General features: G+C 52.1%; 1 protein-coding gene across 2 annotated transcripts in view; it reads left to right on the forward strand.

The window, feature by feature from the left end:
• The first annotated feature begins 10,074 nt into the window (after positions 1-10,074).
• The window catches only part of PTPRF (protein tyrosine phosphatase, receptor type F), a 93,921-nt gene continuing 89,943 nt past the window's right edge, over positions 10,075-14,052 (forward strand). Inside the window, exon 1 of one of the 2 annotated variants that reach the window (XM_025377924.1) lies at positions 10,075-10,240. The gene's annotated coding sequence lies outside the window, so the exon portion shown is untranslated. The remainder of the gene's footprint in view (positions 10,241-14,052) is intronic. The other variant, XM_025377933.1, reaches the window with a different exon arrangement.

Here is a 14,052-nt window from a genome sequence, read left to right on the forward strand (position 1 = left end):
TGCAACACGTGGCAGCCCTTAAAATGCACCACATGTCCTTAAAATGGTTTGCTTATAGAGTTTCTTATGGATAATAACAACAGCAAATGTTTATTTTCTTGAGGTAGTATATTGCAAGCTCCAGGTGGTGACCAGCATTATGGGATGTGATTCCCTGCAGAGCTTAGAAGAACATTTGAAATGGTGAGCCAGCTCCCAAGTGAACAATTCAAGAGAGGCATAAGACTGAGTCTTCTCCTTCACTGTTTATGTTGGATGAAACCCACCTCTGAAGGGGCACTGGGGAGAGGTGAACATCTATGTGACATTTCAAAGTGTATTCATCTACTCACAGCTAGATAGAGAGCCCTACTATGTGCCAGGAATCTTTTATTCCATGTTTTTTTATAAGTCACTGAAATCTTTTCTGCAAGAAGGTAAAGTACGGAAATAGAAAGAGGAAAAAGCACTCAATAAATCTTAGTTGAATAAATGAATTGCAAGAGCCAGATGGCATGAGCCTTAAATGAGCAGGGATTTTTCCATGAGGCTGAAGGAATAATGATGTGGGAGTGGCTTTTGAGAGTGAGGAAGACGCTGCTCTGCCTCACTACTCTGTGGTTGTGGAATGGTGGCCTCCCCTGGAGGCAGCTGCTGTGTCCTCAGTTAGGCAGGAATTGCAGGGAGGAAGTCTGAAGGGGCTGAGAGTTTAAGAGGTTGAGGAAGGAGCAGTGGGGAGCTGGATGGGGGAGGGCGACTGCAGAAGAAGGTGGATGGATGTTGAAACGGGCTCTCATTCAGACAGTCAGGGATTACCAGGGTATGGAGCCTGATGGGATTCGCTTTTAAATAGTTCTCCAAACTGGTGCCATGAGAGGCTCGATTATGCTAATTCTAATAATCATCAAATAGCTTCTATTTTCAAGAACCTACAATGTGCCAGGCTCTGATGAAGCTCCTTACAAACACAATTTCATGTCCTTCCTGTAATGCTGCAAAGTAAGTATTATCCCCTTTTTATAGAAGAGGAAACTGAGACTTAGAGAAGTCCAAGACCACACAGCTAATAAGTGCCATGGGTCTTATTCAGAGCCAGGGCCATATTTTCCCAAATGTAAGGCCGCCCTCTTGCAGCCTAGTCTACCCTCACTGAGGCCAGTTTAGCCTGAGGCATTGGGTGGTGTTGGTGGCATGTGTGTGGGGAGGTGTCCATGACATGCACCTATGCAGCTTCAAGCCCCTTGCCAGAAGCTCTCCTATACTTCTGAATCCCACTGCCCACATGCCTGGATCCCCATGGGCTCCATCCCACTTTGCACAAAGGGCTGGGGACCCAGAGAGATACACAGCCTTGGGGTAATGTCTGCTGCCTCAGAGGGGAGTTGACCCTCTATGGCCCCTTTCACAAGCACAACTGTGTGGGTCACATTCTGGCCAGCGCGGTGCAGCTAGCCCCCTATACGTACATCTAGAGTTACCTGCCTCTCACCCAGCTGAGTGCTCAGTGCATGTGCCTAATTCACTAAAAAAGATGGATTGAGCAGCTCCTGTGTTCCAAGCACTGTCCTAGTGCTAAAGATCTGGTGAGAGTCAAGTAATGGAGATTCCTGCCCTGCTAGACCTTAGAGTCTAGCAGCAGAAACAGTTGTTAAACAAAAATGGAATCAAACTAACTACAGATGCTTGTAAATTCTATGAAGGAAATAAAGAGAGTGCTGTTGCAGTGATAGAAAACTATTTTAGATAGGGTGGTCAGCAAAGGCTTCTCTGAGATGGTGACATTTCAGCGGAGACACGACAGACCCCTCAGATCCCCTTCCACCATTTTTGGTGAGGGGGTGAGAGGCAGACACAGCCCCACCTTCAGCGTGCCTTGCCTTCCAGCAGCTAGCACCAGCTCTTTTATGGAGGACTGTCCTTGACTTCCTGGAGACACTCTGTCTGCATGCAAGCTAGAAAGGCCCCGAAGAGGGTGTACTCATCACCCACCATCCTCAGCCCCACTGTAGCCCTCAACAGATGACTAAGGAGGGTAGGAGGTATGAAGGCTCCAACGCCCTTGGCGGAGGTGGGGACAACACTGAGGCATAAATTTCCACTCCCGGACCCCTGAGGTCAGGCTGAAGCTACCCTTCCAAGAACATGGCCTGAAATCCCCCGCTTGCTTGGTTTCTTACCCTTCTCTGTTCTGCTTCCCCTCCTGCTTTGCCAGTTTCCCCCGGGAACCCTTCCTTAATAAATCACTTCATCTCAGGGTCTTCCTCTGGGGAACCTGACCTAAGACAGACATGAAAAATGAGAAGGAGCCAGCCATGCAAATATCTGGGAGAAGAGCTCCAGGTGCCACAGGAGGAGCAGCATCTGAAGGGTGAGCCTAATAGAGGAGATGAGTGAAAGAGTAACTTTCCCCTGCTTTTCTTCTTTCCTTCCTAGTGACCATTCCTTTTTTCTCCTTTGTAGGCTCTTCTGCCTTTCCTTGGTCTCCAGATATTGAGGATAACAATAGCTAACATTTATTGGGTAGTTACTGGGTGCCAGACATTACTCTAGACACCTCATATGGATTTAACATATAGCTATTGAGTGAATGACATGGATGACAGGTATCAGTCCACTAAATGTGTAATGAGAAGTGTAAAGGAATGCTCTGGCAGACAGCAACAGGGCTCTGTACTTATTTAGACTAAGGGTCAGGGAAAGGCTGCCCCAAGGCAGTGATGCTTGAGCCAAAAAATGAAGAATGAGTTACCATGTGAAGGAGGTGGGGTGGAAAGTCTTCTAGAGAGAATGGGGAGAGGGAAGGGGAAGATGCAGTATGTTTGAGGAATTGAAAGGAAGCTGGTGCCGCTGCAGAGGACTGAGCTGGGAATGTTGTGCTGGATGAGGCGGGGAGGTAGGCAAAGGGAGGGCGTTTCATCCATGTGGAGGAGTTGGCTCCTAATCCAGCCCCATGGAAGCCATTCGAAGGTTTTCATGGGGGAGTGACATAACCCCATTTGCGGCTGCAGCGCAGAGATAAGATGGGGGAGGGGCAGAGCAGATGTAGTGAGATCAGTGAGGAGGTGCTGCAGAGGTCCAGATAAGAGTTAATGGTGGCTTGGACCAGTGAGGCATCAGCAGAGTTGAAGAGAAAGGTGCAGATTAGACAGGTGATCTGCAGGTAAAATGAACAGGATTTGGTGATGAGTCCTAGGATTCTGGCTTGCCTATAGATGGACAGTGGGGCAACTGACTCAGACGGAGAACTCGAGAAAGGAGTCAGAGAGTAAAGATCGGGAGGGAGGTCTTGGGCATGCTGGGGCTGAGGTGCCTTCAGGACACAGGTGGAGATGTTGACTAGGCAGCTGGGTGGGCTCCTCTCCATCAAGGGCTTACACAAGAGGTTCCCTGGGTAAGAGTCATAAAGGTGTGAATCATCAGCAGATGGACAGTACTCAATGCTATAGGCATGGATGAGATCACCAGGGCAGAGTCCACAGTAAGAAGGGGAAAGGCCAAGGCATGGGCCTTGGGAGACAGGAGCACTTGATGGATTGAGTGGAGGAGGAGGATCCCGCAAAGCAAACTGAGAAGAAGACCTAGGAGTTAAGAGGTAAACCAGAAGAGTATGGTGTCAAGGGAGCCAAAGAAGATAGGGTTTGAAGAATGCAGTAATTAAGAGGTCTAAGAAAACGAATACTGGAAAAAAAATGGCCTTCAAATTTTAAGACATGGAGATCATAGCACAAACACTGTGTTTCAGGGAAGACGTTGGGGGCAGAGATAGTAAAAGCCAGATTTGACCAAATGTTGGATGAAGTGAGTAGGAATGCCATAATGGCAAACAGAACACTCTTATGAAAGAAGAGGCTGGGGCCAGGTGTGGTGGCTCACGCCTATAATCTCAGCACTTTGGAAGGCCAAGGTGGGCAGATCACTTGAGGCCAGGAGTTCAAGGCCAGCCTGGCCAACATGGCGAATCCCCTAAATCTACTACAAAAAAAAAAAAAATGCAAAAAAAATTAGCCAGGCATGGTGGCATGCACCTGTGGTCCCAGCTACTCGGGAGGCTGAGGCACAAGAATCACCTGAACTCGGGAGGTGGAGGTTGCAGTGAGCCGAGATTGCACCACTGAACTCCAGCCTGGGTGACAAAGTGAGACAAAGGCAGGAAGGAAGGAAGGAAGGAAGGAAGGAAGGAAGGAAGGAAGGAAGGAAGGAAGGAAGGAAGGAAGGAAGGGAGGAAGGAAGGAAAAGAGGGAGGGAGGAGAGGCCGGGAGCTCAGGAATGGAAAACCAAATACTATACATCCTCACTTACAAGCAGGAGCTAAGCTGTGAGTATGCAAAGGCATACGGAGTGGTATAGTGGACTTTAGAGGCTCAGAACGGGGAGGATGGGGGTGGTGAGGGATACATATTGGGTACAATGTTCGATACTCAGATGACTGATGCACCAAAATCTCAGAATTCACCACTGTATAATTCGTCCATGTAATTAAAAACCACCTGTACTCCAAAAGCTTTTTGAAATTTTAAAAGAAAGAAAAGGCCATGTGCTGTGGTTCACATGTGTAATCCCAGCACTTTGGGAGGCCAAGGTGGAAGAATTATTAGAAGCCAGGAATTTGAGACCAGCCTGGGCAATATAGCGAGACCCCACCTCTACAAAACATAAAACAAATAAATAAAGTTGATAGAGAAAGGGAGGAGAAAGTAAGCATGCAGGGAGTAGGTTTATGGATGGCTCCAGTTGAAGGTTGGGGTTGGTGCTCAGGGAAGGAGGGGGCAATGGATAGATGAGGGGCCTGAGAAGCAGGAGGGGGTAGGGAATCTAGGATTGGCAGAGACAATTCGAGATCAACTCGAGAGTTCAAGATCAACTCCTGGCCAACATGGTGAAACCCCGTCTCTACTAAAAAGACAAAAATTAGCTGGGCGTGGTGGCGGGCACCTGTAAGGGTGGGAGGGTGAGGCAGGAGAATCGCTTGAACCCAGGAGGCGGAGGTTGCAGTGAGCTGAGATGGCGCCACTGCACTCCAGCCTGGGCGACAGAGCAAGACTCAGTCTCAAAAAAAAAAAAAAAAAAAAAGAGCAACATCAGTGAAAGCCAGAAAGCAGGGTTGTGGTGGGCTGGGGAGCGAGCAGGAGATGGAATAATAGAGGCGTCCTCTAGAAATGGCTCTTGGGTTTGTGGGGAAGGAGAACAGAGAGGCACTCGAGTCTCTCCCACTCTGGAGAGGCGTGTGGGGCCAAGGGAGGGAATTTTTTTTAGGATGGGAGAGACATGCGCATGGGCAGATGGGAATATGCTGTAGTGAGGAGGGTGCAGTGGACGGGGAATAGAGAGCAAAGCCTGGAGGAGCCGGAGCACCCTGAGCATAGGGGAGACACAGCGGAAGGAGGAGAGGTGTGTGGGTTTGAGGATTTGGTAGTGGGAGATGGGGGAGTCCTCCTGTGGTAGCTTCTGTTTTCTCTGGGAAACATGAGCAGAGTGTTCATTGAGAAATTAACTCCTGTATCTTTTCTCCCTGCCCATAGTGACTCAGCTGGAAGAAATGAAAGGCATTAGCCAGGCCCAGGCACTGCAGCTCATGCCTGCTGTAATCCCAGTGCTTCGGGAGGCCGAGGCTGGAGGATCTCCTGAGCCCAGGAGTTGGAGATCAGCCTGGGCAACATGATGAGATTTTGTCCCTACAAAAAAAAAAAAAAAAATTTTTGTTTTTTTAATTAAAAAAGCATTAATCAGGCTTTTGCGTTCTAAGTCCTGGGCCTTTTTTCTCCCACCTCATACCTGAGAAAGTAAACAGGCATTTTGTAGTTCTCGTGCCTGAGCTAAGAGGGAGAATACCACTGTGTCTTGGGGAATTGATGCTTTGGCATGGAGGAGGGGGCAGGGGGACAGGCATTCTCTATCCCACCCTGACCTGACCCCACAAGAAAGTGGCTGCATGCGATTCGAAATGCCAAGGACTAAGGGCTGCAACTGTGGGAGAGGTCCTCTTGAAAGAGCTGGGATGGAGGGAGTAGAGGGTTATCTTCCCAAGGACCAGGTCGGACAAGTGAGGCCCTGAAGATGGGCAAAAAATAGCGGAAGCCTTGTGACAGTGACCACTGATGTCTGCAACAGCAGCAGCAGCCTGCAAATTCCTTCCACCTTTCTCTGCAAGGCTGTGGAGCATGGACTGACCATCTCTGGGACTGTGCAAACCCCTGGAGTTCAAGGATGATCGGAGGGAGGTGAAGGGCAGCCATGAGTGGTAGGGAAATCTTGCTGATCTCATGGGTAGAGATTCAAGCTGAATTTAATTTGGTTTAGACCAACTAAGGGATGACTAAGGGGTATATTTACGTCATGAGTTTGCAGAGAGTGTCCAGTGGGCCCAGGACCTGGACAAAGGGTGAGCAGTGAGTGGGAGCTGACATCTGGCTCTCTCCTCACCCTGCACCCTGGGGCTGGAACACAGCAGACACACAACGACCACGTGGTGCTACTCGGCCTTCACAGATGAGCACAAGGACATCCCTCCCCCTAGGCCCAGGAGCAGGGCAGCAGGGTAGCCCCACATGGACCCCGTGCTCACAGTTTGGCAAACTGGACAGAGCCTTGGCTCTTCTCCTTCAGCAGCTATCACGCTCTCCCAGGCCTGGCCACCTGATCTCATCCATGTGGCTTCGGCACCTAGGCCTCTAGTTTCATTACCTTGGGTTTGTATCTAGTTCCAGATGGCGTACATGCAGAGATCTGGGCAGGCGGCTTACAGGCATTCTCTTGCCCTGCCTCAGCAAACACTTTGCCACATGTGGGTGAATGAGAGGGCAGATGCCAATGGGTTAGGATTCTGAGACCCCTGTGTCCCTTGTGGGGTTTGGAGCAAGAGCCTGGTTGGTAGAACAGTGAGCACATCTGCTATTCAACCACAGGAAGCCAGGGGTCCCAGCTCACCTACCTTCCAGTACTGTGCTCAGTAGCCCTGGCAATGTGGGGCAGAGGGAACAGCGCTGCCAGAGTTTCAGGACTACCAAGGCCCAGGCTAGCAGGCACACAGGCCAGCGAACACCACGAGCCCCTCTTCTAGTGCATGCCAGGACTACAGAAGACTGGGGCTGGATGAGCGCTCAGACTTGGTCAGGGAGCTGTTTCCTCACTTAGTCATTTATGTCTGATGGTTCCTTGAGCACGGATGGGAAAGTCAATCTTCATTCCTTTAACAAATATGTATCTATTGTGTGTCAGGACCCTGTGCTGGCCACTGGGATATGACAGGGGACAAGGTGGACTCATTTCTCCTGCCTGCAAGGAACCTGCTGTCCATAGATCGGGGAGACAGACACAGATGCAAACAGTAGTGACAGCCAGGATGGCTTCCTGGAGGAAACAATGGTTCCAAACACATACAGTTGGCTCTGAGGTGCCAAACACACTAAAGGTAGAGCAAGTCTTTTTTTTTTTTTTTTTTAACGGAGTCTCACTCTGTGGCCCAGGCTGGTTCAAGCAATTCTCCTGTCTTAGCCTCCCAAGTAGCTGGAATTACAGGTGCACAACACCACACCTGGCTAAATTTTGTATTTATTTTTTTTCTTTTAGTAGGGATGGGGTTTCACCATGTTGGCCAGGCTGATCTCGAACCCCTGACTTCAGGTGATCTGCCTGCCTCAGCCCCCCAAAGTGCTGGGATCATAGGCGTTAGCCACTGTGCCTGGCCAGTAGAACAAGTCTTAAGGGGTATTGTATTATAACTGCATGCAAGAGAAGTTAGGACCAATTTGGCTTTGTGTGCGTGTGGACTGAAACCCAAAAGCCAGAAACTCTCTGCATGTGTCCCTCGTGAAGCCATATGGTCTCTAGTCTCTATTTTTCAAAATTTGCAGGACTGATGACTGATTGGACAGTGATGCAGGAGGGAAGGTCTCTGCATGTCAGTGACTAAGTGACTGAAGATGACACTGCCTGAGACGGGGAGTATTGCAGATCTGGGATGGGCAGGACAGAGGAGGCTCTTAGTTATACGGATGTGGAGCTCACAGGAGCGGCCCAGACTGGAGATAGAGACTTGGAAGTCATCAGCATATGGTTGGTAGTGGTCAAGATGATCCAGGGAAAAGGGGCAGAGCAAGAGAAAAGAGGAGGCCTAGGACAGAGTCCCAGAAGAGCAGAAGAAGAGGTGGTAAAGGAATCGGAGAGGGGAGCCAGTGAGGAGAGGGTGGGCCAATGAAGCCAAGGAAAAGAACTGCTTTAATAACTCAGCAATGGGCAGGCATAATTGGCTGAAAAGTATACTTTTAAAATTTGGGGGCCGACAGGAAAACTCTAAATCCTCAAAGTTCTGGAAAAAAAGGCAAAAATGCTTAAAGATGCATAAAATTTGCAATACCTCCCCTATGGTGCACCAAAATTACCAATTGTGAAAAACCACACACTGGAAATATTCATTTTTGATCCGTTTGTCATCCAAACCAAACTGTCTGTCCAGAATCACCAGAGCCAGTCCCATCCCCTCCTCACACACCAGGGGGCGCACACGCACTGTTTGTGAATTCAAGTTCAGGACAAAAACAGGCAGTGAATCAGGTGGTTACCAGAACCTGATCCCTCAGCCCAGATCCCTGAACATCACAGCAACCTTGCCCTGCACATTACCACGTGATCCCTGAATCCAGGCACCTCAACAATGTCCAAATTTTATTTCTCACCTGACTCCAAACTCAGGTGTTATACCAGAAACACCCCGCAGAAGAAACCCCACAGAGGAGAAATGTCATCTCTTCCTCTGCTCAGTTACCTGACCCAGGGCAGTGGGGGTAGGTTCCCCCAACCTTCATGGTGAAGCCTAGCAAGCAGTGGGGGAGAATGGGGGAGTGGGGGGTGGGGGGGCGGGGCGGTAGATAGGAAAGAACTGGTGTGGCTTTGGCTGACTCTTGAGTAGTTGTAGCATGGATTGCATGGGGGCGGGGTCTGGAGGCAGGGGCTCTTGGGTTGAAGCTCATCAAATCCCTCTGATCAGTGGGTCTTGGAATAAATCTTCAGGTAGGTTGTTGGTTTCACCCAGACATTTCTAGGGTCATCATTTGAGTTTGATATGAGAAGTCAGAAACTCAATACTGAGATTTAAATTTGACTTGGAGGGCATTATCACGTCTTTAATTCCGAGGCCAATGTAAGGTTCACAGTTGGAATTGGTATAATATTGGGGTATTAGCCAGCCTCTGCTTGGGGTTGACACTAGGTCAGAGAAGTGGAGGGTGAGCATGAGGATGAAGGGGCTTTGTGTGGGGTTTCTGCAAAGCCAGTCTCATCTTGGATTCCAAGATTATTATTAAAGCTGGGTTGGTTTAGGGTCCTAAATGGTCTCAAGGTTGGGTGGGGTTTCAGGTCAGTATCTTTGTTTGGGGGTCCTTTTCTGGTGACTCAATCCCAACTCTGGAATTGAGAATCCCAATTCAGAGTGCATTGGTGTTGATCTGGGAATGGGAGAGCAGTACTGGAGTTTTATGTAAGGCTTGGGGTTCAGAAGAGAGAGAATTGGGGTCCATAGCAAGGTAGCTTTTGGACTTTAGGGTTCATTTAGGGACTGGGGGCTGAGCATTAGCACAGGGGTCCATTTAAGGTCCAGAGGTGGTGCTAACATCACTATCAAGGTTAGGGCAGGTAGAGTAATAAAGAGGTTTAGAGTCAGAATTGGTATTTGGGATCAGTACAGAGGTTCAGAACAAAATTCCTACTTGTGCTAATTTGGGGGCAGATTAAGGGCTTTGGACTCAATATTGGGTTTAGGGCAAGGTGTAGGCTCAGTATCAGGTTCAGATCTGTATGGGGAGGAAATGCGGTCCTAGAGTGGTATTAGGTTCATGCTAGGACTGGGAGCCACTAGAAGGATCTGGATGTAGTATCAGAGTTTGGTCTGTCCATGTTCATTATTGGGGTTCGGGTTCAACATTGAGGTTCCGGTCGGTTTCGACTTGGCGTTGAGTTGTGGCCTCTCTGGGCCTCCGCGGCTCCGCGGCTCTACGAGCGAGAGTGCACGAGGGGAGGGGCGGCGCCGGGGGCGCGCACGGCAGGGGCAGGGGCGCGGGCGCGAGCGAGAGGGGAGCGCGCGGCTGGAGCTGGCGCGGGAGCGGCGGGAGCGGTGGCGGCGGCAGAGGCGGCGGCTCCAGCTCCGGCTCCAGCTCGGGTGGCGGTGGCGGGAGCGGGACCAGGTGGAGGCGGCGGCGGCAGAGGAGTGGGAGCAGCGGCCCCAGCGGCTTGCGGGGGGACATGCGGACCGACGGCCCCTGGATAGGCGGTGAGTGACCCCCAGGCCCCCCGCCAGCCCCCTCCGCGCCCGTCTCTTCCCCGTTCTCCTTGCCCTCCCCGCTAGTCCAGCCGGCGGAGCTGGGGGCGGTCCCGGGGGGACGAGGGCGCCGCTGAGGCCGGGCCGCGCCCCCACCTGCCGCGCCCGCAGCCTCGGCGAAGCCCCCCCACGCCCCAGCCTGGCGGCTCCTCCCCGCTCACCCCGCGGCAGACGCGCCCCCAGCGCTGCCGGCTGGCTCGCTCCCCGCCGCCCCTCGCTGCCTCCCTCCCTCTCCGCCGCACCTTAGCCGCAGCCCGCCCCCCCCCTTCCCCCGCCCAGCGCAAAGTTTCCCGTTTGCGCTCTTGCTCCCCCTCATCAGTCCCGCCTCGTCCCCCCTTCTAGCGCGGACGCGCTTCGGGGGCGGCTCTCAGACCCTTCAGCCCCCGGCTCCGGGCGGGTCCAGGCCGCGCCCCCGCCCCCGCCCCCGCCGCACAGGCGCCCCCTCCCAGCCGAAGGGGGATCCGCAGCCTGCGCGCCCGGGTCTCGCTCGCGGCCCCGGCGCACGTGCGGTCCCGGGCTGCGCCGGGCGCGAGTTTGGAGCCCCCCACCCCCTTCGTTCGCGAGCACGGGTTGGGGAGGGGCTGAACGGGTTGTGCCCGCCCCCAACCGGGTGCAACGCCCTGGAGGCCCTGGAGCGACCTGTCCCATGAGGACGTGGCCACTCGGACCCGATCCGAAAGTTCACTCAGTGGCTGCCCCGCGTTCCGTCCCGTGCCGTGCCGGCTCCCCATCGTCGTGCCCACGTCTCTGTCTCGGCTGCTTTCTGTTTTCCTTGGCGTCTTTGCCTCCCCGTGTCAGTGCCCCTGCAATCCCAGGGTCTCTCCGGCTGTCTCCGTTCTTTTTCCCCAGATCACTCTGTTCTTTCTCCCCAGGTCTCTCCGTTCTGTCTCCCTGGGTCATCTTGTTCCCTGTTCCTGAGTCTCTCTGTTCTCTCCCCTTGGGTCTCTTCTGTTTCCTCTCCCTGGATTCTGTCTCCCTCCCTAAGTCTCTCTCTGCCTCTTGTCTCTCACCCATCTCTTGGTGTCTCTGCACCCTCTGTGCTAGGCGCCCCCCCCCATTTCCCTGGAATGCTGCCCCTCTGGTTCTTCCACCTCGGAGGGGGAGGGGCTAGACTTTCTCCCCATTTCAAACCCCCCTGCCCCCCAGTGCAGGGCCCCTGAGTTGGAGCAGGTTGGGGGTGGGGAGCGCTACCTGCCTGAGCTGTGAAATGGGAGAGGGAGGCTGCCCCAGCCTGCGGGTTGTCTGGATCTCCCTGAGGGGCCACAGAGCAGGGCCGGGAGACTGGATTAGGATGAGGAAGGCTCCACTTCTGAAGGAACAAGGGCAGGGATCCAGAGCGACCTGGTGCCAGATCTGGCCTAAGAACTAGGGAAGTGCACTGGGGTGAGAGGCGTAGAAAAGGATATGGGGTGGTGGTTCCAGGCGGGTGCTCATGGGGAGAGATCTGCTGAGAAGGGAAGATCTGATGGGGGATCCTTTGGGAGGCTTCGGGGATCTGAGGGATCCAGAAGAGAGTTCTGACAGGCTATCTAAGGAAATTTCTGTGCTTAGCGCCTTATTAACTCTTGCTTCAGGGAGCATGAAAATCCCTGTTTTTTACTGATTATATGAATGAGCCTAGGGCTTCGAGAAGGAGCAGGTGTAACTCCCCAAGTACAACCCCCTACATTCTCAGCCCCAGGCACAGGCCACACTCTCTCGTACCCTCTTGCCTTCATTTCCACACTCAGCTCACCCCCCTCCATCCCCACACACACTCCCTGTTCAGCTGCTTTCTTGACCCCACTCACAAACCTGGACCCGCATGCCGGCCAGGGCTCAAGCAATCTGTGCCTGCACACTCGCAGCACACCTGTGCACATGCACAGTCATCCTTGTGCATTTTTGTATATGCACTTTCTTGCACATTTTACTTGCTCAGTCTCCCTCATCATTTGAAGTGTCTGTATAGTGTGTGTTTTTTTTTTTTTTTTTAGTTTCTTTTTCCAACTGCTCTTCCTCTTCCCTCTTTCAACAAGAAAATTGTTTTAACATAATTCCTTCCTTTCTCCCTTTCTTCCTTCCTCTTGCAACTACTGATACCTCCCCCCTTTATCCAGCTTTGTGTGCCCTGTGCAGGTTGGCTTGGTGTACAGGGCTGCCGAGAGAGGAGGAGGTGGTTGGGTGCTGGTGAAGAAATTTGGCGGGGCAGAGTTATAGACTGCAGCAGATGTAAACTAGCAACACATCTTTTGTAGGTAATCGTATTGATATGCAGCAAAATACCAGCCCTGGCAATTTGGGCACAGTCCACCCTTTTTTCCATCAGCCCGAACTATGGGAGTCTAGCTTTAAGGGTCCTCACTGGGGGCGGGGAGGAGGGGACCCAGACCTCCTGCAATAGAGGTTGTGATACATACCACGGCTCCTCCACTTTCCAGCTTCAGGCCTCAAAGAGGCCCCTTTCTCCCTGAGTCTCAATTTCACTCCCTGTAAAATGGGGCAGCTAATCCAACCCGGACTTGGTCCCAGGGCTGTTGTAAGAATCCAAGGGAACTGTGTGGCAGTGCATCATCAGCAGTGGCAGTCACTTCCCATGTGACTGACACTGCTGTGTGCTTGGTCCAAGCTTGCAGCCAGGGCCCTGCCCTCGAGAAGCTCGTGGTCCCTGGGGGAGCAGGTTGCACCATGAGAATGCAAAAGCAATTCAGTTACCTGTTATTGATTGCTGACTGTGTGCCAGACCCCGGGGTAGGCACTTTCAGCCCCGGCTGCCTTGCTTCCTTTGGGACTAACAACTATGTAGAAGAGGCAGCCCACGCCTAAGGTTCAGGCATCTGCTCAACTAAAGCAGCTGCAGTTCTGAGTTGAGTTAGAACATTGGAAGAGTTCATCAAGAGACAGGGGAGAGTTCAGAGGTCAGGGTGAGATGAGTCCCAGAGGAGACCAAGAAGAAGTGATCTGAACTGGGTTTGAAGGGATGAATAGGAGTTTGAAGAAGAGAGAAAGGACTTGAGGTAGATAAAAAACAGTATGAATAGGCCGGGCGCGGTGGCTCAAGCCTGTAATCCCAGCACTTTGGGAGGCCGAGGCGGGTGGATCACGAGGTCAGGAGATCGAGACCATCCTGGCTAACATGGTGAAACCCCGTCTCTACTAAAAATACAAAAAAAAAAAACTAGCCGGGCGTGGTGGTGGGCGCCTGTAGTCCCAGCTACTCGGAGGCTGAGGCAGGAGAATGGCGTGAACCTGGGAGGCGGAGCTTGCAGTGAGCCGAGATCGCGCCACTGCACTCCAGCCTGGGTGACACAGCGCGAGACTCCGTCTCAAAAAAAAAAAAAAAAAAAAAAAAAAACAGTATGAATAAAGACTGGGAGGTGTTGTCACTTGTGAGGTATTCAGAGATGTGGCAGATCACAGAGGGCATTGAATGCTCTGTTAAGTACCTATCATTTTACTCTGAGAACCCAGAGAGAAAACACCAAGCTTAAAGCTTGGATAGGGAGGGTGGAGTGTGCGGTGGTCAGGTTTATGTTTCCAGAAAATGCTCTGTGGCTATGGGAAAAGGATGGAGACAGGATGCCCAGTGGGGCAAGAGGTGCAGGTAAGTAAGGTAAGAGAAGATGCTGGCTTTGATAGGTGGTAGCATGGAGCCATCTTGAAGGCACACTTGTCAGGACAGAATGATTATTGCGTGTGGGAGTGAAGGAGAGGAAGAGGAAGGAGTCCAGGTTCCTGGGAGTGGTTGAGCGGGCCTTCACTGAAGGCCCTGAAGCTTCACTGAG

Source organism: Theropithecus gelada, chromosome 1 (genome assembly GCF_003255815.1).
Source record: "Theropithecus gelada isolate Dixy chromosome 1, Tgel_1.0, whole genome shotgun sequence".
Lineage (NCBI taxonomy): Eukaryota > Metazoa > Chordata > Mammalia > Primates > Cercopithecidae > Theropithecus > Theropithecus gelada.